The 27,973-nt window shown below is 36.2% G+C and overlaps 1 protein-coding gene across 9 annotated transcripts in view; it reads right to left on the bottom strand.

Annotated features, from left to right (window-relative positions):
- Nucleotides 1-27,973, bottom strand: part of LINGO2 (leucine rich repeat and Ig domain containing 2) — a 1,231,101-nt gene that overhangs the window by 977,013 nt on the left and 226,115 nt on the right. For all 9 annotated transcript variants that reach the window (XM_084795136.1, XM_084795135.1, XM_084795139.1 and 6 more), the window contains exon 2: nucleotides 10,572-10,667. The gene's annotated coding sequence lies outside the window, so the exon portion shown is untranslated. The remainder of the gene's footprint in view (nucleotides 1-10,571; nucleotides 10,668-27,973) is intronic.

Here is a 27,973-nt window from a genome sequence, read left to right on the forward strand (position 1 = left end):
GCCAAGTCAGTATCCATTATATGTCCAGAGTCTCATTTGCATGTCAAACATGGAAGATATGGGTACAATTCATCAAGAGGCAAAAAAAATTCCTGTTGGGTTATGAACCCTGAAGTCATACATACCATACAAAACAATGGCATTGCAGGCAAAGGAATTATGTTATTATTTCAAGCTGGAGAAACTGGGAATAAAGAAGTGTTAACTTGTGAAGCATAAGGAGTCTAGTGGAAAAGTGGAAGAATAAAATGACCTAGAGGTGACAAGAGCTCCACAAGATAACTAAGCAGAGTCCGGAGGGGCTTGTGGAGTCTGAAGCACCAAGGACTATGCGTTGATTGGACCTAGGTCCTCTACATAGATGTAGCTGACTGACAGCTAAGATGCCAGGTGTGTGCACTACTAATGGGAGCAGAGGCTGCTTCTGTCATAGCCTGTGTTACCATCTTTTTGACCACTTACCCCAGGCTGGACTGCCTTGCAAGGCCACAAGGGAAGAGGACAAACTTTGTCCTGATGGGACTTGATAAGCTGAGGTGTGGAGGTAGGGTGAACTCCTCTTTTCTGAGGAATGGGACAGGAGGTGGGGGAGGGAGGGCAGGACTGGGAGAAAAAGAGGGAAAGGGTGGGCAATGTCCCTAATGTAAAGTGAATAAATAAGTTACTTAATAATAAAAAAGAAGTGTTAACTGACCATGAGCAAGTCTAGAACCCAGCAAAACAAAGCCCACTAGTCCTCTTCAGGTATGAGAAAACAAATGTCTTTGTCTTTATACTCTGGACTCCAGTCCCCACAGGTTTGCAGTTCCATGTACAAATTTCACTAGAGCCGAGCTTCCATATCAGGCCAATGGAGTAAAGGTAGAGGTGCTGACCTCTGATCTCAGTTGGAACCACATCTCTCCTGTCTTACACAGAAAGTTTTTTGCTTTCGGCAAGATAGCTCTGCTACTCCATCTTAGAGAGACCCAGCATCTTGAAAGCCTTCATTTTGTCATGTATGTTCCATTTAGTTTAAACTGGTGAACTTTTTGCTTCTATATTCAAATTTTTCTTGATCTTTTTCTAAGATGGATGGTTAAATTTGTGGGCAATCTCTTTAGGATGACACTGTATAATCTGTAATCCCTGATGTTCCTTCCAGAACAAGCTTTCTCATCTTTTGTAACATGTATAGGTTAAGAATTTTCCAAATCATTAAATTCTGATTCTTTCCTTTAGCAAAGCATTCCTTTTTCATCTCTTTCCTCTTGCATTTTATTCGAGCTAATCTGTACTAAAAAGCGCCATATACATTAGACTATATTACATCTCAAATCTTAAATCTTGGGGGCTGGAGAGATTACTTAGCAGCAAGGAGTGCCCACTGCTCTTGGGAAGGACCTGAGCTCAGGTCCCAGCACCTATGCAAGGTTGCTCACAACTGTCTGTAATTCTAGCTCCAAGAAATTCAAGGCCCTTTTCTGGTTTCTATTGGTACTGCTCTCATGTGCACAAACTAATATGCATACATGCACATGTAATTGAAAAAACCTAAAATCTTTATTTTTTTCAATGATTTCCCATTTGCTTGTAACTTTATCTTCTGTTATTAGTTTCTGCCCTAATTTCTGTAAGATCTACTTGCCTAGCTCCATTCCATTATTATCTTCCTGAGACCCAAGGATACTGAGTAAATAATGGAATAGTGTAATGAGGAAGAGTAATTTAAGAACTGCAGTCAGTGAATCTTTAAAATAATAAAAACATTTTAAATGCCATATTTTGCATGTCTCTGAGGTTTTTGAAGACTTTATCTAACTATTCTACCTTCCATTTCTATAGAATCATATCTATCTGCTGTACCTAAAGTGTATATTCTTGTATAAAAGTAGAGCTGCAATTGACATGACTATGATTTGATCAAGTAACAATTAACTTGTAAAATTTATTTATATTAAATAGCTCACAATAGCACTTTGAAAGCTTTGGAAGTAAACCTTGCATTATAATATAGTTGTATAAGTACAGTACCTTATATTAGAGTAGAAATAAGTAAAATGTGTGAAGAATAGTCCTACATTTGAATTCTATAACACTGTATCTACACTTTAACTTATTTTGCATCTATATACAAACTTGTGAATGACAGTCGAGGCATTAAGTTGAGGAGTAGATTCATTAATTTACTTTTTCTTCTATTTTCCCTATATATTTCTATATTTTCCCTTCTTTATTTTCAACCCCTTTCTCCAAATCTAAGAATGTAAGATAAAGGAAAAGAGAGATATAGCTGAGTCTAACTGTGTTCTCTCTAAATAAGACCTGTAATAATTTGCAACCAACTCCCATTGATAATAACCCTCTATAGCCCAAGAAAGCAACCAAAAACCTACCCAACCCTCCTTAAAGAAAATGCAGGCATAGTTCTCTTAAGATTTATTCTGGCTGATTTGGGATGATTAATACCTTGGTAGGGGCCCAAATAAAATTTGGGAAATGATTTAACAAGCTAGGAATAGGATTTGCAGTCCAGTTTTTAACTGTTGAGTACTGTGTGGAACAGTCTGAAATGCTGGACTAATTGGAACTGTAATCTTTTTTTGAAAGTGTCATGGGAGCAACACTCAGCCTACCTCAAAGAGGATGATGAACACCAAAGAACCTCCTTATGGAGATGGCTTCAAATGTGGCAAAAAAGCCACTGGGCAAAATATCCTAATTTCTACCACAGAAAGAATTCTGCCTAAAAAAGGGCAAGCTTGGATGCAGGCAGAGTTGAAGGCCAAACTCTGCCAAGACAGGGTAAGCAAGTCCTCAATAGTTCTTGCCTCACAAATATGCCTGTCAGATATATTGGGTCAGAAGGCTAAAGAAGAGGCTCCAAAATTACAGGAAGTTTTGAGTGACTATTCAGGTAGCAAACTTTGTCATTCTTTCATTTGGAAAGCTACTAAACTGCACACTAGCATACTCAGGTAATCAAGTTTATTCATTCTCAAGTACCTGATGGAGTTGAAGACCAAGTAGCTTACTTTTACAATGAAGCTCCGTTGTTTTAGGGGTTAAGATTTTTTTTAGGTCTAGGTAGGTGTTTTAAGGTGATAATGACAATATGCAATGGAGATCGATTTACATTCAGAAATTTAGATGTACCAAGATAAGAAAGATGTTTTCTTTAAGGATTTCAAATATATATAGCCAAAACACTAAGAATGCAACATTTATATATTTTTCATTGTGTCATGGTTCTTCTTGCTATTGGTAATCTATTGTATATATGTGTAATTATGTAAATGTGTATGTAAAAAGAGAACTGAAGTCAGAGGACACTGAAAGACTCTCAGAGCATCCACTATTTTACAATGGCTACTCTTTCAAAGACATACTATGTCATCCAACCTAAGGTTTGCATGATTGCTCACAAACTTTTTCCCCTCACTTCTGCCTGTAGTTTTAAAGCCACTATTTCCTATACCCATTGGATAATATCTTCTTTCTACTTAGTCTGTTTTTTCACAGCCTTCAGCTGCCATGTGTTTGCATAATAACATGGGTTTAAAGATCCCTCAATCTCCATCCTCTTCCTGTGAAGACTTCTACTTCCGTATACATATACAGTGGTCATCCTTGAAAACATCAGGGTGATGCAATCATTCTTTCAACCATGGCTGCACAGGATTTCAGTAAACTAGTAAAAGTATCTGATTTTCACTTTGCCTACCACACTCACATATGTCTTGAAAGTCAAGGTTCTGTCTTACTCCTTTATCTCCACGGAGAAAAAAACAATGTCCAGGATACAAAAGGTAGTTAATAAATGGTCACTGACTTAAAGAAAGAATGAATTTCTGTTCAAAAGCCTTGAATTCCTAATGACCCAAATGGTTGCCTTTGCAACCCAGCTTACACCAACATTCCAAAGAAAGGAATCAACATTCTTTCTATTGGAATTAAGATCTTTTTTTAGTGAGACCTGGAACTGTGATTATTTATTTATATTCAATACATCGATAGCTGCAAAACTAATTAGCACTTTCCCTCTGAGATTAGTATAATTATAAAATTTTTCATGAAATAACATCACATAATTTGTATTTTTTATTACATTACATCCCTCTCCATATGTATTCCGTCTTCTGCCTCTAAATCAGTGATTCTGAACATTCTGAATGCTGTGACCCTTTATAACACTTCTTCATGTCATGGTGACTTTAACCATAAAATCATTTTTATTGCTACTATATAGCTGTACTTTTGCTACTGTTATAAATTCTAATGTAAATATTTAATATGTAGGATATCTGACATGCAACCCCTGTGAAAAGATCCTTCAACCATCAAAGGGGAAGTGACCCCAGTTTAAGAACCACTGCTTTAGGGCTGGAGAGATGGCTCAGCGGCTAAGAGCACTGCCTGCTCTTTCAGAGGTCCTGAGTTCAATACCCAGCAACCACATGGTGGCTCACAACCATCTATAATGAGACCTGGTGCCCTCTTCTGGCGTGCAGGTGTACATGTAGACAGAATACTATATACTTAATAAATAAAAAACAAAATAAACAAATAAACAAATAAACAAAAAGAACCACTGCTTTAGATAATGATTGAAAACTGCAGCTACTACCCTCACATGTGATCAGGGAGAGAGAAACTAGCTGCTCACTGATCCAGTGTCTTCTCTTTTTCCTGAACACATGAGAGTGTATGTTTCTCTATTTCTACCGCATGTCTGTCACATGAGTCATAGCCAATGGCATCTGAGTGATAGTGTGGAACCTAACTTCTGAGGTTGGTCCATGTAAACACTGACTCGTGCCTTCTTTCTCACCCACCAGCTCAACCAAACTAAACAGAATAATCTTGTAATGTATACTTTTAGCATATATCTTTATTTTTGAAGTGCGTTTGTGCTTTATACACAAAAGATAAGATTATATATATCCCAGTATACTTTGTGATCTTTCAATACATGTTTATAAAGCATAATGTTTAATAAGACTGAATATAAACTTCTTAGGTTATATTGCTAATAGAAAGCACTGAAAATAGAATAGTTCATACTTGTTTACCCTGTTGTACAGTAGCGCCAGATTTTTTCTGCACAATTGCAACTTTCTACCAATTGATAACTGTTTCTATCATTCTCTCTTTTTCGAACCATATTTTTAAAGTAGCAAGTCATGAAAGATTACAAGGTTAACTTCTAAAATATCATAAAATGAGAGAAGTTCAATGCTAGGTGTCTCACTTTTTTCAACACCATCAAGAAATGATGAAAATTCTATCACACTTGATATGTTTTATGTCTTAAGTATATTGTGAGGCAGACACTAGTATTAATTATCACAGTGGTATTATTTTGGAAGGGTATATGTAAAGACAATTAATTAGATTGTTGTGGCTAATCAAATTTTAAAAATAGGTATGGAAAATTTTGTGTTAGATTGTGCAAGAAACAAGAGATGGGATGGTAGTCTAGTGAGACCCTGGTTATTGTCTCCACAACAGTGAAACGTACATGACAAAACTTCCATGACTACATAGCTCATTTAACAGGCATCTCTCACACAGCCAGCATTCCTGCAGTTTATAAAACTCACTTCCAATATATAATGCTTGTTATAGGGAATGGGCATGCCAATGTTATGACTGATATCTAAAAAGTGATAATGTTAATTTTATTTATCCATGTTCTATTTTTAAATACTCCTGGAAGCAATAATGTTGTCTAATGTAGTTTAAAGGGAATATACATGTTCACCTTCATATAAAATCACCATGGCTCTTCTTTTCCATGCCCCTCAAAAGAAAGACAGAAAAACATCCAGGTGAAAAGACTTACATGACAAACTAAAGGAATTCCATGTGAATTACACACTAACCCTGAGTATCTTGGAAAGACCTAGAAGAGGTCACTAGCTATGGAAAAATAAAGAATGAGACAAGTACAAGAAAAGGCTGAGAGACTTGGCACATCTTTCACTTCTAGTACTGCAGTACATTTATTAGTACTTGAGTATACATAGTTAATATGTGAGAATTAATATTTTGTCATTCTATAAAATTGAGGAGAAACAAGCTATACAGATTTCACTTTTTTAACTTTGCTAAAACATAAGTTGGCACAGCATATAGTGACATGTGCACATAGGCCTTTATGTTGATGATATAAAATTATATAAATTAAGATTATGTAATTAGTTCTCTTTACACCTAGAAAATACTTGGTTATAAAACTAGAAAAAGTTGGTCATTTATTCTCAAAAAATATCTACAAATATGTTATTCTGTTTGTAACTTAAAATAATTTATTCATATATCTAATGTGTAGGATATCAAAATTTTCATATTGTTTTTACAAAGGCAAGCCTAATGGCTTATATAGTACCTATCTTTTTTCAAAAAGAATGGTAGTAATATCACCAATAAAATAATCATACTGAAAATCACTTTAGATGATACTGATATTTTTCTTCAAAGGGTTGCCACTAATGTAGGATTATATATAATGCAAAAGAAAAGAAAAGAAAAGAAAAGAAAAGAAAAGAAAAGAAAAGAACAAACAATGTCAAAGTGATATTGAAAAGTTGTGTTCTGTGGAGTAAGAAAAACATGACTATAAAATTTGTTTATATATTTTGTGTTCCTGCGATCTTCCTCAGCAACTATCTAGAGACAATCATAACAAGGTTTGAAGATAAGATGAAAAATGTAATTTTCAGGTTTATATAGTCCCAAAGATATAATTTTAGGTTGGTACATGTCACTCAAACCTGAGACATGTAGATATTTGAATCTACCTTCTTAAAGGGTGGTGAGGATTTGAGGGGAAAAAAAAACTAAAGTTGCTGAGAGGTAGACACAGATGGAGAATTTCCATAAATTTTCTACTTTAAAGAAATATGGAATCGTTCGCTAATTTATTCCTAAGTCCTGATGTTTGGTTCTCCTAAATCTATGCTTTTGGGAGTGATGCATTCCTGATGAATCATCCTTTTTCTAGTTCTCCTGAAGTTTTTCCCTCCCAGGACAGGATACCCTGGGGCATGTGGACAGGAGTGAGAAGCATGTCCTTGTCTTCTAAGAGAGAGGAGGTACTGAGCTCTGGTGAAAGAAAGACAGTTAAACTTGCAAGCAGAGCTTGGAAAGAAGCAATAAAATCACATATTACTCTGGCAGAAGATGGATGGGCCAGATGAGGTGATCTATGGTGTGTGTGTTTCTGTGGAGAGGCAGACAGCGGACAGGGTAGGCAGACACAGAATGAATGAATGAATTTTAAGTTTGGGAGGAGGTTGCTTGAGTAAACACCTTGGACAATTGATTTATTCTGAGAGATAATGCTTAAAAAGTCAACAAAGTTGGTCAAAATAAACAAGATCAATGGTTGGAAACATGTCCAGGCACCTAGATATTTTCTTTTCATGAAAATTCTTTCAGAGTAGTTTTACAAAACAGATGAGTAGGCGCCTTCTACTTATGCCTTTCAAATCCTACCATAGCAGGTGATGGTGAATTCAGTGTGAAGGAGCTTAAACAAAACAAATAAAGGTCAATCGTTGCCATAAGTGCTTCTTCTGGCTGCCATGAGACAAAACCATTTATGGCTATAAAAATTGAATGATCCTAGGATTAACTAGCAGCTATAGCAGATGCACATTCTCCTGGTGCGAAGTTTCAGGCATAGCTCCACCATGTGCTAACTTCAAAATGTGAACAAATAACTTCTACTGATAAACATTATTAACCTACAGAATGAGGGTTGCTGGGAGGAAGATTTGGCACATTATTACATGTCTGACAGCAACTGCTCACTAGAAGAATTTCAATTAACACAAGCCAAACCAGAAGTGGTGTTGTTATGAACATAGTCTGCAGTTTCAAATTTGCTTTATCGATGTTTTATACGTATGTGAATAAAATGTATTTATCCAACAATGAAATAAATGCAGAGGATTATTATTAAAATATATTCATTACTTAGATATATGTCCCAAGGCTTACTCAATAAAGTTCTTCAGTTTTAAATCCAATGGTAATACTCCGAAATTTGATCATAAAGCTTCAAGGTAAAAAGCTGACAAGTCTCTGTTAGGGGAGTATGCAGGAAAGTTCTTTGGTTTGAATGTTGTGTTTAAAACGTAGATTACTGGAACTAGGCTATTCTACTGAAGTGCATTCCCCAAGAGCAGCATCCCCTTCTTGGAAATATATAACAGGCTTCCCAGAAGACTTTAAAGTGTTTAAAACCTGAGAACCATTGGCCTAGAGATGCATACACAATGCAAAGATGCTAGGAGCAAATCCAAGGTAAAATCTCTTGTCCTTAGCCTGGTAGCACATTTTTGAAGTGATTATTTTCTTAGTTTATTTTGTTCTGTCAAGATGATGCTTCCTTTTACTTCTCTCTCACAACTTCCTGAATCACGCCGAACTTTCATCATTGTTGTGCAAGATTCCAATAAACTCTTTGTAGGATACTTAGCCTATTCACCATTTATCAAGTGTGTAAGTAGATCCTGAAGTCCAGCTTCCCTTTTAGATCACTAGCGGTCATTCAAAAAGCAGGTGAGTTGTACAGTCCCTGTAACCTTGCATTGTAGGCAATGTGGCTCTTATGGTCCCCACTGCAGTAAGGGTCTGATATTGATGCTAACATAAGGAAAGCACCTTTACCACTACTTTACAGATAAAAGGATAGGAAACAAACATAGTTTTATTACACAGGGCCCTTGTTGTGGAGAATTCTACTCTTACAAAATAGCTACTAGTTAAACTAAAGCAAAACTAGACATCATGTTGGAATCTGGAAATCCTCAGTGAGGAACTTCTGTGAAAAGTCAATCCTCTTGAAGGGAAATGGAATACAGTATCAAGAGTGAGTGGCCAGTCTATGAGTAGTCTCAGGATGACTACTACTGAAAACGGCTTTAGTGAGGACCCAGTGTCCCTTCCTGCTATGCTCTGAGGAAAGCCATTCATCGTTAATACTGGAGCTGCTATTTTGATTTCTGAAGTGCAATCATTGATTCTCTTCAGTTTTCTTCATCCACAGAAGAGGTAAAAACATATTGGAACTTGGGAATGATTGGAGTTTCTCTCTGGATTTTACATTGAACAAAGTCCTCCCACCTACTATATACAGCACAGAATGGAAAATATAATTTTTGTGTGTAGGTATGATGTCTATTCCCATAGAAATATTGCTGATTATTACTAGCAGCGAGTCAAGATTCTGAAATCATGACAGTCTCTGAGTGAATGCTCAACAGGCTCCCAAGGGGTCATCTTTGAGCAACCCAAGTTTATCCAACTCATGGAGACACAGTGAACAACCAGTTAGAAATCACTACATTAGAGGAATCCATCTGAAAAAAAATTTGGATAAGATAGGCAGAGCAAGTAAATACAACATGACCTCTGAGTATGAAGAACAAAGGAATGTGTGTTCTCCTCTTTTCAGACTCTCTCTGAAATCTACTGATATTTCAAACAATCAACCAGTTGTCTGAAATTGCTGCTCAATATCCAGGTAAGGCATGCTTCAGACTAGGTTTGCACAATGTGGATTGTAAGGAATCTTTACTCACAAATTCTTGTTTTGAATTTCTTCAACCATGCATCTTCACTGATAGACATACAAGGACGCACTGACTATATTTTGTTTACATCTTAATGGTGTTGATATGACTTCCATATAGAAACAGTATTTCTAGTGTACTAGGCAGAATGATAGGTGATGTGTATATACTATCTCTTACTTTAGTGGAGTCCTTCCAATATATCATAACACATACATTAGTAAAGGAAATTGTAAAAATTTAAATTATATTGTCAAGGTTATATATCAGTAAGCCATAAAGGATGGCTTATAACTAGTTCCATTAAACTTTATCTTTGGTCTTGAATGATTATTTGTATAGGGAAAGCCTCCCAATTTTTTGTTCTATACCAAATATGACTAAGGCTTATATCCCATATTTTTTCAATACAACTTTTTTTACATTACCCTAATGCTTTGATGTATCTATGTAACTATTGGATGCCTTGCAGAAATGTGTGTTCAAGAGCATTGATATATAAATGAAAATCACTTACATTTAAATTTTCTATTGAGTAGAGCCAAATATGGCTCTCTTCTATGTAGTGAATTAAAATTTTAGTGTGTTGCCGTAAATCTAAATTTTTGTCTCCACACCCATCACACAAGTCCCACCATCAACTATCAGTAATATTGTTGACAAGGTTTTGGTTTCCTTGAATGCCTGTTTTCATATCTGCGCTATGGTTATGGTAAACCCTGCCTGTTAGGACTCTTGTGATAATGTTAGGTAACATAAATAATACACAGTGTTGAAACATACTATTTGAGTGTTCTAACATGCTACAGTACACTTGAGTATGTTGTAAAAGAATAAACAGGATCTAAAAGTGTTAAACTTATAAACTTAGTTACAGTCATGATTTTATTACATTAACAACAAATAATGGTAAAGCCACCACATATGTCACACACAAAGTCATGCACAAAGTATATGCTTATCGTTATATTTTCCAGGGGCCAACACATTAGAATAGCTTCTTCTTACCACAACAGGAAGCACGTTCAATAGAGATTCTTCAACTCCATTTGGATACTTCACATTTAAGGGTTCTACATCTTGAGACCATCCTCAGTATATTTCCTGAATAAAATGAAACACAAGACTTGGGAACATGGAAAAAAGCTTAACTTTGCTCAACAATTTTCATCTGGCTGTTTTCCTTAAATTCTGAATAAAAATTATATGTGTCTTTTCAGATTGTAACTTCATGAGTCAAACTAATGTATCAATCCTCAATGACATTATTGCTCACATTTTCTCATAAATAATTTCATTGTATGGGGTTTTTGTAAAACAATAAGTATTTTTATAAGCATTAGGGAAAAATAATTTGAATATAATATATTTTTTACCTCAAAGCATTTTTAGTTAATTAGTTTGAAACAAAATATCCTAAATACTAGTGATAGCAAACAATTAATAACATAAATTACTTGAGAGATCAAATTATTATACTTTACAGGTACTGTTAGAAATATAAGTGTAACATAAATATATTCTCTTCTTACCTCCCAATCCATATTAGGGTGTTCACTAAGTTTTTAGGCATATCAGACAAGGTCTCTACCAATAAGTGTTCCCAGATCCTATCATGTGTCCATTAGCTCAATAGATGTCCTTCTAAGAGATGAATTGAAAACATCTATAAAATTTCAATCACGGAAGCCGGTAGAGTAACTGTTGATTTCACCTCTCCCTCCATTCCTTTAAATCCAATCTCCAGTTTTTGTCCAGAGCTCTCTAACAGACCATCTGCTGCAGCCTTCCTTTACCCCTGCTGCCATCTTGATCAGATCACACAACAATTTCCCCTCTAAATTTCTTCTCCACTCATCCTGTTAAATCAGCCCTCAACTCCAGAAGGCTTTCTCTGGGAATTGACTATCAAAGCCCAACAAAGAAGCAAATAATCTAGTAGAGTTGGCAGACAAGCTTCAGACATCCCCCTCCACCCCTTGCCTCTTCTTCATATCCAATCCCTCTGTCCCATGCCCAGATCTGTAGAACACCTCTTGTGCCCTTTCCTCACTCTCTGCTCCAATTCTCAGGAGTAGATTGTGGAAGAAAATCCTGCTGCTTCTCTCTTCTGTAGATTCCCTTCTAACTCCTTCTTATTCCTTATTGTCAGCCTCCAATATCTAGGAACACATTTTACCAGGAATACCAGTGGCACATCAATATTCCAAAAGAATATCCTGGAAAGCAACACACAACCACCAAATCCAGAAAGCTCATTGATATCTCTTAATATCAATGGTCTCAATTTTCCAATATAAAGACATAGATTAACAGAATGGCTGCTCAATCAGGCTTTACCCTTCTGCTACGAACAAGAAACACACCTTAATATGTAAGATAGTCATTACCTCAGGGTAAAGGATGAGAAAAGATATGAAAGCAAATGGACCTAAGAAGCAAGCTGGTATAGCCATTTTCATCTTTATCAAAATAGACTTCAAACAAAAATTAGATATCAAGAAAACAATTATTGCAATTAAAAATGTTTACAGACATAAGCAGAGAGCTGTCAAAAGAGGAAACCCAAATAGCTAAGAAACAATTAACGACATGCTCATCATCTTTAGCCAGCAGGATACACAAATCAAAACTACTGATATTTTGTCTTACACATGTCATAATGCCTAAGATCAGTAAAAACAATTTGCAGCTCATGATAGCAAGAATCTTGAGTAAGAGCAACATACATCTATTGGTAAGAGTGTAATCTTGTACAGACCCTATGAAAATCAATGTGCTACTTCTTCAGGAAGATGGGAAATGATATTCAAGATATATCTATACCACTCTTGACCATATAGCCAGAGAATGCTTCATTCTATCACAGAAACAATTTTTCACCTATATACATTGCTGCAGTATTCATAATAGCCAGACATTGGAAACAACTTGTATGTAACTCAGTAGATGAATGTTTTTACAATGATGTATTACTCAGCAATTTAAAAAAGAAATTTGCAGGAAAGTGGCTGGAAGTATCTGAGTGAATCATCTCATACCCTAAAAGATAAATATGGTATATAGGCACTTATATTTATATATTAGCTGATAAGCCAATGATAACTATGTTACAATCTGTAGAGCCATAAAGGTTAGAAAGAGTAAGGGACTATGAGCAAATATATCTCATTTGGAGAAAGAAACAGAATAAATACTTATGGATAGGTAGGATGTGAGACTGCTTGGGGAGTACCCAGTGGGGAGGTGGAAGGGAGGAAGAGATGAGTGATAGAATATGGGAAGAGAGAGCTACTTGAGGGGTAGTATGGAAATCTAATACAGAAGGAGCTTCCTAGGACATAAACATATATGAAGAGCATTTAAATGAAACCCCCAAATAATGTAGGAAACAGAGCTCCAGCTGTCCATTTCTTGTCAACAAATGAAGCTTCCAGTACCTAGACTGGGTTATATCTAATTGAGCTGTTGGCCAAACAGGTCCCATAGCAGCTTCCAAACAACCACGACGTTGTCAAGGCTATAGGTTGCTTTTCAGAAATTGATAGTTAGGTTCCATTCCTAAAGATGACACCTGTAGAACTTATTGACCATGAAATAAATCTTCTTCCTACCTAGAGCATTTGCCCCTGTGTGCTAGTGTCTTTGGTACAGGAAGGAACTCTGTAAGGTGCCAAAGGAGAAAAATAAAAACCAAGCCAACTACAAACTCTTTGACCTTCAATAGTGTCTTGTCTGAAAGATATGGTGACACAAACCTTGTAGGAATAACCAACTAATATTTGATTTGCCTAAAGGCCCCTCAATGAATAGGAAACCATACTCAGCACTGTTTGAGTGACCAATATTCTAAGAATAGATACCCTGGAGAAATATTTTAAAAACCAGAACTACGGTTCTAAAAATAATGCAAAATAAGCAAAAAAGTATCATTAAAATTACTCCTCACGATATTCGACAATATTCACAGCTCAGTACCCTGCTCAGCCTTCATTAGTGAAGCTACTCCTGCAACCAATGGGATCAAATACAGAAAGTCATTTAGAGAATGTAAGACATAATAGAGAATGAGACAAGCTGGACCACTCAGTCCTAACAAGATGTCTCCATCAAATCTCTCTGCTCCAGCTCAGGGAACCCCCATAAAAAGAGGAAGTGAAAAGATTGTAAGACAAAGAGCAGATTGAGGGCATCAAGAAAAGAAGGCCCTATGAGTCAACCTGACTGTTACACATCTGAACTCATAGAGACTGAGAAAGTATGCAGAGAGGCTGTGTGGTTTGCACCACTTAGGGTCCTAGAGGTGAATGGTCATATGGACACATAACGTCATCCCTAACCCAGAGCAATCACTCATCACTTGTAAAGTAAAATTTAGTTTTCTTCAAGGGAGTCTGAGTGAGAAACAAAGTACTTGTAAGAGTAATCTGTATGCATAGCAGCCTAAAGCCGAAAGAAAATAAAGTCAACAGCATTTTTGGTTTCCTTTTCTTATAATGTCATGCCAAAGCTGTTTATTTTTAAAAATTGTATCTTTTACTAATTTTATTTTATTTGCGTTTTCCTTTCCTACCTCAGTTTATTGTTTATATATTAGGGCTTCTGTCTTCCTGACAGTGTTTTTACGGGGTTCCAAGTGTGCTAATGAATATGTCTGTTTCTTGTTCCTTTTCTTGAGCTCTCTTCCTTCTATTGTTTGTTTTGTCCAATATCAATGAGTTATTTTGTTTTACCTTATTATGTTCTACTTCATTTTTATTATTATTATTCCATAGAATACTGTTCATTCTCTAATGAGAGAGAGAGGATGTGGATCTGGATTGCAAGGGAGGTGGTCAGTAATTGGGAGGAGTGGAGGGAGGAAACCATAACCAGGATATTATGTGAAAAGAAGCCTCTATTTTCAACAAAAGAAAACAAAACGAAAAAAAGCCCACCTATAACATAGCATTCGAGCACCTTTAGCTGTTTTGCCAATCTGTTTAGTAACTGTGAGAAATACATTAGCCTGCACATAGACATTTTTGTTTACAATCAGATACATTACCCATAGATTATCTAGGACTTACTCCTTGCTGCCCAATTTGTCAGTTGTTATTTTCAGACTTCTCTGTCTATATCAACCTAGCTCTTTCTTTTTGTATGTCAAACTTTGTCTCCTCCTATCCCTCTTTTTGCTGCTCACTCGCCCATACACACACACACACACACACACACACACACACACACACACACACACACAAGCATACTCACATACACAGACATAACCAAACACACAGCAAATTCATGTTAATGTACAAAATTACAGTGTAATGATGTAAAAGTAAATGAAGTCACTGTAATCCACCAGCCTACTTCTATGCCCTTTAATAGCTATATTTTTTTGTTTTATAAAATAAAGACTTTCAAAAAATAATTAGGTGAACTCTTGATTATGCAAATCCCACTAATGAAATACTAAACACATGATTGCATGAAACATCCTAAGCTAAAGTAGACATGTCACTGTGATCAATTTTTAATCAGTCACTTTGGATCAAAGTCTGTTCCATCACTATCTTTGTTCCTTCTTAGATTTCTATTTCTGCAAAAGAAACAAAACAAAGGGCAGAAGTGATGACTGTACTGTATGCCATAATAGATCTGTCTTCCAAAAAGTTAAATATGGAAAAAGTATACAAGGCCTACTAAATAATATTGACATATCAAATGTACTTGATAGATTAAACTTAGTTACCGAATCTGAATGAACAAGGTCACGATAATTTCTCTTTCAGTAAAGGCCAATTAAGACTTTCTATTTATAAACTGTCTTCTACTTTATATTCTGCTTTGAGACTGCAGAATTAAGATTCTGCACACCTTGTTTCTCATTTGTCAGCTGGCTTCCTCTTAAGTTTCCTAATAGGGAGCATAAAAAAAGAAAGAAAGAAAGACTGAGCAATAATCAAAAGCAGAAGGGGATGAAGATGATTCCTGTTCATTCCTCCATTTCCTTTATAATCATCCTTCACCCACAGAGCTGGACACAGTCTATAGATTTCTTAAAAGTTCTTGAGAACATACTCATTCTACCCCATCAAAATTATCCTATAGGTCTTGCATCCCCTTCTTGGTTTTTTGGAGTTCAACTCTGCTTTTAGCTTCTGCAACACCATGCCTGGCAACATAATATCACCTCCAGCAACTATATACCAGAGGTCTAAAGAGTCCCTCTTTCAAGTGGTGAAGTAGCCCAGGTCTCATCATACTCAGGCCACACAGGGAGAGACATTCTCCAATTTTCCATCTTTGTAAAATCTCTGAGGTGTGTTTTTTTATTTAATTTTATTTTTTCTTAATTTATTCATTTTACATCCCAATCATAGCTCCCCCATCTACTCCTGGTCTCACTTTCCCTCCCTCTTCCCCATGATGCCCCTCTGCTAGTCCTCAGAAACGGGGAGTCCTTATGCACTATCAACCGTTCCAGCCTACAAAGTCTCATCAGGACTGCCTGAATACTTTTCCTCTGTGGCCTGGTAAGGCATCCCACCAGGCAGAAATGATCAAGAGGGACAATACCTTATCCCCTTACTAGCAGACCCATATAGAGACTGTGTTGCTTATAGGACCCCTATGGAAACTGCGCTACTTACAGGCTACAACTGAGCAGGGGGACTATGTCCTCTTGATGCATATCCCTTATTTGATGCGTCAGTTTCTGTTGCCCACCCTAGGGCAAAATTGTTGGCTCTGCTGGTCTTCATGTGAAGATCCTGTCCTCTCTGGGTCCTTCCATCTCCCTACTCTTCCATAAGACTTCCTGTTCTCTGCCCATAGTTTGGCTATTGGACTCAACTTCTGCTTTGATTCCCCGCTCAGTAGAGTCTTTCAGAGGAACTCTATGGTTGGTTGGAATTCATCTGGTTCTGTCTCTTGAACACCTTCCAGTGTCTATTCTATTTGCCCTTCAGAATGAGAATGAGGCATCCTTTCTAGGATCTTCCTTGTGGCGTAGCTTCTTTAGGTCTGTGGATTGTATGAGGTTATCCTGTAATATATGGCTAATATGCACTTAAGAGTCCTGGATCTGGTTTACTTCACTAAGGTTGATCTTTCTAGCCCTATTCTTTTTCCCTGCAAATGTCATGATTTCCTTGTTTATGAGAGCTGAATAGTCTTCCATTGTGTAGATATATTACAGTTTCTTTATCTGTTTGTCAGTGAGTGACATCTAGGTTTTTTCCAGTTTCTGGTGATTACAAATATCCCAACTATGAACATGGTTGAGTAAACATTCTTGTATAGTGGAGTGCCTTTTTGGTATATGCCCAGGAGTGGTATAGCTAGGATTTTAGGTAGAGCTGTTCCAAGTTTTCTTAGAAATCACCAGATTGATTTCCAAAGTGGTTGTACAAATTTGCAATCCCACCAGCAATGTTTGATCTTAGCTATTCTGATAGGAGTAAGATGGAATCTTTGAGTCATTTTAGTTTCCATTTCCCTGTGACTGAAGATGATGAGCATTTCTTTAAGTATTTCTCAGCAAATCGGTATTCCTTTGTTGAGAATTCTCTATCTCTGTACTCCATTTTTTAATTAGATTAATCAGTTTGTCGGTTTTTAATTTCTCGAGTTATTTATATATATTGGCTATTAGTTCTCCGTCAGATATAGGGTTGGTAAATATCTTTTTCCAGTTTGTATGCTTACCTTTTGTTCTGTTGACAGCGTCCTTCAATTCACTTAAGCTTTTCAGTTTTATAAGGTCTTATTTGTTAATTGTTGATCTTAGAGTGCCATTGGTGTTCTGTTCAAAAAGTTGTCTCCTGTGCCAATAAGTTTGAGGCTCCCCCACCCTCTTTTCTAATAGATCTTTCTCTATGCTAAAGTCTTTGATGTAATTGGACTTGGGGTTTGTGCATGGTGATAAATACAGATCTATTCGCATTTTCTATATGTAGACATCCAGTTAGACAGGCACCATTTGTTGAAGATGCTTTTTCCATTGTACAGTTTTGGTTTCTTTGTCAAAAGCAGTGTGTTTAGGTGTGTATGTTATTTCTGAGTCTTCACTTCAATTCCATTGATCCACCAGTCTGTTTTTATGCCAGGACCATGCAGTTTTTATTATTGTTCCTCTATAGTAGAGCTGTCCTCCAGATACCTCCAGAAAATTATTTATTGTAGAGGATTGACTTGGCTATTCAGGCTTTTTGGTTTTTTTTTTTCATATGAAGTTGAGAATTGTTACTTCAAGGTCTTTAAAAAATTGTGTTGGTATTTTGATGGGAATCACATTGAATCTGTAGATTGCTTTTAGTAAAATGGCCAGTTTTACTATGTTAATCCCACTGATCCATGAGCATGGGAGATCTTTACCTCTTGTGATATCTTTTTCAGTTTCTTTTTACAGAGACTTGAAGTTCTTGTCATACAAGTCTTTTACTTGCATGGGTAGAGTTACACCCAGATACTTCATATTTTGTGGCTATTGTGAAGAGTGTTCTTTTATTAATTTCTTTCTCTGCCTGTTTGTCTTTTGCACACAGGAGGGCTACTGATTTCTTTGAATTTATTTTCTTTCCAACCATCTTGAAGATATTTATCAGTTGTAGGAGCTCCCTGGTTGAATATTTGTGGTCACTTATGTATACTATCATATCATCAATGAATCGAGATACTTTGACTTCTTCCTTTCCTATATGTATCCCCTTGATCTTCATTAGTTGTCTTATTGCTCTTTCTAGGACTTCAAGTCTTATATTGAACAGACACTGGGAGAGTAGACAGCCTTGTTGTCCCCTGTTTTATTGGAATTGATTAAAGTTTCTCTCCATTTAGTTTGATAATTGGCTATAGGCTTGCTGTATATTTCCTATATTCTGTCTACATATGTGCTTAGTATCCCTCATCTCTCCAAGACTATTAACATGAATGAGTGTTGTATTTGGTTAAATATTTTTTCAGCATCTTAGGAGATGACAATGTGATTTTTATAAGTTTGTTTACATGGTAGATTACATTGATGGATTTCCATATATTGAACCACCCCTGCATGCCAGGGATGTAGGCTACTTGGTCATGGTAGATGATATTTTTGTTGTGTTCTTAGATTTGGTTTGTGAGTATTTTATTGAGTATTTTTGCATTAGTGTCAATAAGGGAAATTGGTTTGAAATTCTCTTTTTTTTTTGGTTGGGTCTTTGTGTGGTTTAGTTATCAAGTTGACTGTAGCTTCATGGAATGAGTTCGGCAGTGTTCCTTCTGTTTCTATTTTGTGGAATAGTTTGATAAGTATTGGTGTTAGCTATTATTTGAAAGTCTGGTAAAATTCTGTGCTAAAACCATCTAGCGCTGTGATTTTTTTTTGGTTGGGATACTTTTATGACTGTTTCTATATCCTTTGGGGTTACAGGACTGTGTAAACTGTTTACCTGATCATAATTCAGTTTTGGAAGCAGAATATATCAAGAAAATTGTCTATTTCATTTATAATTTCAAATTTTGTGGTATATAGGCTTTTGAATAAGACCTAATGATTCTTTTCATTTCCTCTCTGTTTGTTGTTATTTCTTCTGAACAATTTCTGATTTTGTTGATTTGCATAGTGTCTCTCTGTCTTTTGGTTAGTTTAGATAAGTGTTTTTATTTCTCGTTGATTTTCTCAAAGAACCAGCTCTTGGTTTCCTTGATTTTTTGAATTGCTTTCTTTGTTTCTAAGTTATTGATTTCAGCCCTGAGTTTGATTATTACCTGCCATCTACTCCTCTTTTGTGAGTCTGCTTCCTTTTTTTCTAGGACTTCCTGGTGTCCTGTTAAGTTGCTTGAGTGAGATGTTTCTACTATCTTTATTGTAGGAACTTAGTACTATGAATGTAACAATGATTTTGTTGTGTCCCAAAGTTTTAGGTATGTTGTGTCTTCATTTTCAATGGATTCTAGGAGTCTTTAATTTTTTTCTTTATTTCTTCCCTGACAAAGTAGTGGTTGAGTAGAGAATTGTTCAGTTTCCATGTATGTGTAGGCTTTTTGTTATTTCTATGGTTGTTAAAGTTCAGCATTAGTCCATGATGCTCTGATAAGATTCAAGTGATTCTTGCAATTTTCTTGTATCTGTTGAGACTTGCTTTGTGACTGACTATATGGTCAGTTTTGGAGAAGGTACCATGAAGTGCTAAGAAGAAGGTTTGTTCTTTTATGTTTGAGTGAAAAGTTCTGTAGATGTCTGTTAGGTCCATTTGTTTCATGACATTTTTAGTTTCATTTTTTTCTCAGTTTACTTTCTGTCTCGATGACCTGTTCATTGGTGAGAATGGGATGTTGAAGTCTTCCACTATTAATGTCCTGGATTTGATGTGTGATTTAAGCTTTAGTAATGTTTCTTTTACAAATGTGGTTGCCATTTTCTTTGGAGCATAGATATTGAGAATTAAGATGTCATCTTGGTGGAATTTTCTTTCCATGAGTATGAAGTGTTCTTCCTTGTCTCTTTTGATTAATCTTAGAGGAAAGTCTATTTTATTAGTTATTAGTATGGTTACTCCAGCTTTTTTTTTTGTGACCATTTGGTTGGAAACCTATTTCCAGCCATTTACTCTCCAGTAATCCATTTGTGGATAAGGTGTGTTCTCGTATGCAGCAGAATAATGGGTCCTGTTTATGTATCCATTCTATTAGTCTGTGTCTTTTCATTGGAGTACTGAGTCTATCGATGATGAGAGACATTAATGACCAGTGAGTGTTCATTCTTTTTATTTTGATGTTGGTTGCCGTAGTGTGGTTATGTTGTACTGAAGTCATTTACATCCTTTTGTTTTGTTTTGTTTTGTTTTGTTTTTTAGGTTTTCTTGGGAGGGCTGTGGCTAATCTTCTTGAGTGGGAGTTTTTCTTCTAATATCTTCTATAGGGCTGAGTTTGTGCATAGATATTGTTTAAATTTGATTCTGTAGTGGAATATTTTGTTTTCTCATTCTATGATTATTGACAGTTTTGCTGGATATAGGAGTAAGGGTTGGCATCTGAGGTCTCTTAGGGTCCATATGACATCTGCCCAGACCCTTCTGTCTTTTATGGTCTATGATGAGAAGTCAGGTGTCATTTTGAGAGATTTGTCATTATATGTTACTTGACCTTTTCCCTTGCAGCTTTTAATATTTTTTCTTTGTTATGTATATTTAATGTTTTGATTGTTATGTGGCAGGTGGATTTTCTTTCTGGTTCAACCTATTTGGTGTTAGGTAGGCCTTTTGTATGCTTATAAGCATTTCTCTTTTTTTTTTAATTGGGGAGATTTTTCTTCTATGATTGTGTTCAAAATATTTTCTGGGCCTTGGAGCAGTGAATCTTCTCCATCTTCTATTGATATTGTTCTTAGGTTTCATCTTTTCATAGTGTCCTTGATTTCTTGGATGTTTTGTGTCAGGGATTCTTTTATATTTAACATTTTCTTTGAAAGATACATCAAATTCTTCCACTGTATCTTATATACCTGAGGTTCTTTTATTCATCTCTTGTACTCTCATATATGCTTACCTTTGTATTTTCTGTTTCTTCCTTAAATTCTCCCTCCAGTGTTTCCTCATTTTGTGTTTTATCTGTTATTTCCATTATCAGTTCTTGAACCCTTCTATTGATTTACTTCACCTATTTGTTTGCATTTTTCTGTATTACTTTGAATGATGTACTCATTTTCTTTTGTAAAGCTTCAATCTGTTTGACTGTATCTTCCTGTATGTAAGGGCTTGTGACTCAGGTTTTTTATGGTACCTAGGCCTGCTTGCCAATGGAAAACTAGCTCTGGAGTTTCCATATTGCTCTGGTTTTTTTTTTTTGTTGTTGTTGTTTTGTGTGTTTTTTGTAGATTGTGTTTTTACTCTGGCCTTTATCCATCTGGTTATCTCTTGTGTTGGCTTGTAGATCCTGGTGCCTTCAGGAGTTCTCCAGGGCATGGGAAGAGCCCTGAGCAGAAAGCTGGATATTGGAGCAAGAGCATTCTTTGGATTGGTTGGTTTGGTCTTGTCTGGCAAGTGGTTCTCAGGGAATTTCCTGTGGCTCTTCTGATCTTCTGATCTTCAGGACTGACTATGCTTGTCAGGAGCCTGGGAGTCCTCCTCTTGCCAAGTGAAGTCCTGGAGCCAGTCTACCTGCTACTGGCTTTCTACCTCCAGAAGTCAATGAGCTCCACTAGCTCAGAGACTGTGCTCAGACACTGTGATCCCTGGGCATAGTCATTTTAGAGAACATGTGAGTTCAGAGGTCTGCTTGCTGTCCTTAGGGACATGGGTTACACTTTGGACAGTAGCTAGGGGTGTTTTGGTGGATCCTAGGCATGGGGGGGCCCTCCAGGTTGGAGTGCTGTATGAAAGTACCCACAGAATGGTGGGAATGTGCTGGCAGCTGGAGGTTGAGACTAACTCCAGAAGAAACCAGGGATTTTTCATAAGATTACCTTGGTAACTAGACATTAGACTTACTGTTTCCTTCAGGATGGGTTTTCCTCTCACCTGGGAAATAGAGCTCTGTGGTCCATAGCCACAGCCTGTCTGTCGTTCTGCAATCACTGTTGTTCCCCTGATCAGATACCATGTGTGATCAGCACCAACATCTTGGATCCTCACCCACTTTTCTTTTTAGTTCTCCAATTGCAACATAATCCATCCTTTATATTAAAATTTACTCAGTAAAATAGCACTAATTTCTTTTCTGTCACTGAAATCTTTAATATATTTGTAATCAAAAATTTAATTTGAGTGTAAGAAGACTATGAAAGGTAAAATGGCAAACCTTATACTGTTTTATGTACTTGTCATTAATTGTATTGTGTAATCTACAGAAGACTCAAATGGAACAGATTGACGTTTATAATTATTTAATTGATAAATGAATGATTATGTGTATTGCATCCTTACACTGTATGTTTACTTTTTATATATTACTCTGTTATTAATACACTTTGAGGATATTACTGGGTAGAGGACTGAAATTAAAATTAAATTACATTTCATATGATAACTATAGAGCCTCTCAATGGCAAGATGAGCTATTTATTTACTGACTGCTGTTGAGAGATGTTCCTCCCTCTCTTTCTCCTGTGTGTCAAGTTGTTCCATGCTCTGGAAGTTTCTGTTATCTTTTTTTTTATATAATTCATGGTGTGTTTTTCCAGGCTGTGTAACATTCATTTTACTCCACAATTCTCTTTTAAACACATCTTCAGAGAATTGTGTGAGCACTGCAGGGGATAGGGAGAGTCTCAGTGTGGAAAGGGAAACAGAAAGCAGACTGTAGGAGAACCTAAGACTCACAGGACCTTAATCTTCTTGTTTTAAAAAAGAAGACTTTTCTTTTTGCAAATGTTTCAGTGACTGAGAGTGTGTGTTTGAACAGAAAAACAAAACAAAACAAAAAACCCTCAGTGTTCTAATCTCACATCTCTTCCTGGCTATGCTTGTTCTTAGTTTCTTCATATATGCAATGAACTAATGATGTCATGATACACAATTTACAAAATGGCTGCAGTCATCCTTGACACCCATCTAGGACATCAGTGTGGCCGTACATTTCTTTTTAGACCACGAAGGAATGTGTGTGGAGAGGGCACCGATTTTTAATCATTCATGAGATTGAGAGGAAATAGTGTTTTGAGGGAGTGGGGAAAATGAGGACAAAAGAACACACATAATATGAAAGCATAAAGGTGAGTGCTAGGAATTTAAAAATAAACAGGGAGCGGAGGTCTGCAGACAGAGGAGAGGAAGGTGTAGGCAAGGATCAACCAAAACTCAGTATTTAAGAAATGCCACAAGAAAGTCTGTTACTTTGTCTCAATGTAAAAAAAAAAAAAAGAAAATCATTTCTAATAAATATAAAATATAGGAAGAAAAATTCTCGGTTTTCTTTCATTAAACTTTGTGAAAAGGTTTTGTGGTAATGAAAAACTCTAAGTGAACAAGTTATCTAAGTGTTACACAGATACATTTTTGAAACCAGAAACATACACACACACACACACACACACACACACACACACACACACACACTGCTTCCATCATGTAAATGCAGATATGCCCAGTACATTTTTGCTAGTGCATTTCTATACATTTGTGTATAGAATAAAGTAATAATAGAATAAAAGAATAATACAGCTCTAGAATATAGAGAACCCTTCATTTTTCTTTATTTTCTCTCTTGGAACTCTTTTTCACTATCTACTGAATGGAGGTAATAGACATGAGTTTTAATTTGGTGGTGGGCAAGGGCATGAAGATATACTCCATAGTGAAAATAAAATCTCATGTGATGCACTGCAACTTCAGAATGGCTCTTCTAACCTTTCAGAAATTATTAAAATGTATAGACTATGGGTTGGACTAATTTTGGTGAGTAGTAGTTTATGTTATTTGGAATAGTTTTTTTTAATACTGAAGTTTATAAAATTTAAAAGTCATTTATTTAAAGAGCCACACTAAGGTGTAGTGGTACTGTTCACATCTGACAGAAGCATCCATTGCCAAATATGATTGAGTCTATCTTAGACAATTCAGCTGAGCTGCCAGATAACCACAGCTGCATAACCCCAAAGGAGAGATCAGTAGGAATGCCAAAGAGCTGAGTCAAAATGATCACCACAGAATGGGGAACAAGGGAATGAACTGGGATTCAAGTTACTGAGCTTTGGCTTAGTGTGACACGCCAAGATACACTGTGGATAATTGGCTCAAAATCACATAGCATTGATAAATGTTATTAATAAAGTTAAATCTCTTCATGACTAATATTTACAAGTCATGAGTATTTTGGCATAAAGAATTAAAATAGACATAATTTCATATTATGACCAACCTATAACTGATGTACTTATCAATGATATTTAAGGAGTTTGATCTGTTCAACATGGTTTGGTGCATTCTGCTAAAGGCTTACCAGATAGAAGACATGCAGCTCCCATCTATGTTCAGTCTATGTGATATGCTTTGGTTGAAGTATACGAAGAAAATCCAGGCTGACACAGACATGTCAGTAACAGAGACTTTTCTAAGGTTTTTGAGGGACTACATTTTCTTTGATTGTATATTAACCTTCTGGAAATGGTATTTCTAAAAGTTCAATTGCATTGTAAAATATTAAACCAGAAAACAACTTTCTAACTGTTTTCTTAAATTCTTCTATTCTTGTTAGTGAATCCTGTGCAAATACAAACTTGGTCATCAAGCACCGGCCATTTGTGATATGATGTATACCCTCAAAATATTAAATATGGATTATCAAAATAAGCTTTGCCAATAACAATCACCAAATATCATCAGGAGAGTGTTTCTTTTCAATATTAATATTGAATAAAAAAGAACTTCAAGGTTCTGATTTTTTTACTTAAACATTTACCCAGATAAATAACAAAAATGCCATTGGTTCTGTAGCTCCAAAGTTGAGATTTATACAACTTTTACGTGAGTATCAGTCTCAATTTACAATAAAATTTTGCAATGAAAAAGTGGTCACTTCAGTTTGCAACTCAGGTACACAAGCTTGCCTTGTCCAAGACAACATCCTTCTTTAGCTTATAGCCAAAGTGCTTCATGCACACTTCATACTGGATCACAAGGAATATCAACACTTCCACCAAGGACAAATGGTATTTTCAACTATTTCATCAAGGCCACTGCTACGGTAACTGGATATTTTGTTTATTCACTTCAAATAAATAATGAAGAATAATACAGTGACTTGTTAAGTTCATAACTATTGAGTTGAATTGTGGTATAGCTCCAACAATTTTATCTTTTGTGCTTATAGTGTGAGAGAACTATTTAATAGAGCTCAAAGGTAAATGGCTCTACTTTACATTAAAAATATTTTCACCTAACAGACCGAGAAAAAATATGGAAACTCCATGGTTCAAGGACTAAAGGAAACACACAGAAGACAATAAGTAATAGCCTGAAGCAAATAGTGAGTAAAAGGAAAAATAAAACCAGGAAGGGAATGAAGGAGAAATGAAAAGAAGGAGACAGAAGGTACCGAATGTTGGAGAAGCAAATGAGACAGAGACATGAAGACACAGAAAGAAAATGGTGTGGAGGAACAGGAAGTCAGAGGAGAGAACCTGGGGAGAAAAGGAATCAACATTAGACAGGAAATGAGAACTGGGCATCACCTTTGCTTGAGATGGTTTTCATGTAATCATAGACCCCAAGATTATTCTCTGCTTGTGGGGCTGTTTTCGTATATATGTTTGTCCTTCTGTTCTACCAAAAACTGAAAACACACTGATTATTGGTAAAGAGAGCGAGGGATGCCCTGCAGAGGAAGAAAGCAAGTTTGTTGACTTGCTGGAATGATGGCTTAGTCTGTTGTAAGGAAACTGGCCCTGGTCGTCTGCCTTCCTGTAAATGTGTAAGAATCATTGTCACTCATGCTGCTCTTATGGAAAACGTAATGGAACTTTCTAAGACAGCATATAATCTCTTAATATTGACATTTGTAAGCCATAAACTTTTTCAATATGAACTGCCAATGCTTGTGTTTGCCATATACACTTAAGTTTAGTTTGTTTTTCTATTTAATTTGTTTTTTGTCTTCATGTATTTGTATGTACTACATGTATACCTAGAGTCTGTAGATACTGTTAAAAAGTGGTTGCATCCTCTAGAACTGGAATAACAGGCGGGCTTAAGCTACCCTGTGAGAGCTGGGTTTAAAACACAGGTCCTTTGTGAGTATTCCTGATTGCAGAGCTATCTCTCCTGTACCAAAGTCTATATTTCTAAATAAAGACATAGTAAAGCTCTACTTTGAATTTAAATACAAGATCACAAACTCATCTTTTCTTGTTTTTAGTAATAAAAATGTGAATACTAAGAAATTATATTGTATCCATCATTAGCAAATACTTTGAAAAGCAGCAATTAAAAACAATGAACCCTCTACGTCATGCAGTCAACAATGTGCCATTACCTCTTATCCTATAGAATGACGTGAATGTGGTGTCTGATGGGTACACTAAGATTTTAGGTGAATATATCACATGGAAATTGGAATTATGGAAACAAAAGCCATGCTAGCTCTGGGTGCTGTGGGGCACAAACTGTAGGAGGTTGTGTGCAACAGAGGGGAGAAAAGTGGAGCTGGAGCTGTGAGGAGGGCACTCAGTTCTGGCTGCTACAGTGCAGAGCAGGAAGACAAGATGATTCTTCTATTCCTGATTTGGATAATTTTCCAAAATTTAAAATCAAACCACATTATTCACTAAAGTGGTAGTTTGTCTATTGAACCTACAGCGATGCTGTTTCTGTATGTATGAAATGAAGTGGGGACCTCTGGGTGGTACTCTCTAAGGTACTTGAGCCAGAAGCTGACAACCCATGTGTAGGTCATAGAGTCAATTCCCTGACATACTATTTTCCTGTTCTTTCTTCTTCCTCTGTCTGCCTGCCTCCTGCATATTCTCTATCTGTTTGTACATAATAAAAATTCTGACATTCTGATTAAAAAATATGTTCTTCCCCAATGTGTTTGCCCACAGAAGCACGGCTACTTTTTCTCAGGCGTTCCACTGTGAGGAAAGTGTTCGTGAGATGCTGTATTTGCTGAATTTTCAGGCTAAAACTAACTCCAGGATTATGTGATTTCAAGCAGAAGAGCTGTGCAATATAGAAACACAAAGAGGTAGAATGGGGAATTGTTCCAAAAATAGCTCTTTGTGACTCTATAATCCAGGTGTTAGAACTGAGTATTCAGAGCCAGGCTGGTGGAAGAACGAGGGGAGCAGCCAGTGACTTAATCTCAACATAAAATGCACAGTTTTCACTATGTATGTGGAACAGTCCCTGGACTATTTACATAAGAACACTTCCTTTTAGGTCAATGAGCCTGAGGGGAAAATTTCACTTAAAAAAAAAGACCAAAAAAAAAAAAATTAAAGAAATAAAGGAAAATGATAGGAGTTAGATACTTGTTCCCCAGACAATTCAATGCCAAATTGCAATGTGCAAAGTTTACACGTTTGAAATTTGGCAGAAGTAGGCAGCTTTGCTTTGGAGGAGAACCAGAAAAAAAATTCAGTCCCTGGAATAAACATTAAGAGTTTATTTTATGGCCACATTCCTCCTTTCAGTTCAGTGTCCCCTAGATTCTCCTAAACTTTATGATTCTTGTTTGCTTGTCATCTGTCCCTTTCAGGTGAGGCTCTGCAGATGCAGGTGCTGGTAATAAAGGCCACACAGAAGGCCACATAAACCTCGAGTTCATATCAAAACAGTTGTTTCAGTTTTCAGGAGGGGATATATTCCTTTTTCTGATGTTTTGAATTTTTTTTTAACATTAGGTTTTGTGAGGAATATCAGGCTATCATAAAATGGGTAAATATTGGAAATAAATGTAACTGAAATATTTTAATATGTAGTAGAAAGTACATTCCATGAGCATGA

This window comes from Acomys minous (genome assembly GCF_964271855.1).
Source record: "Acomys minous genome assembly, chromosome: 1".
Lineage (NCBI taxonomy): Eukaryota > Metazoa > Chordata > Mammalia > Rodentia > Muridae > Acomys > Acomys minous.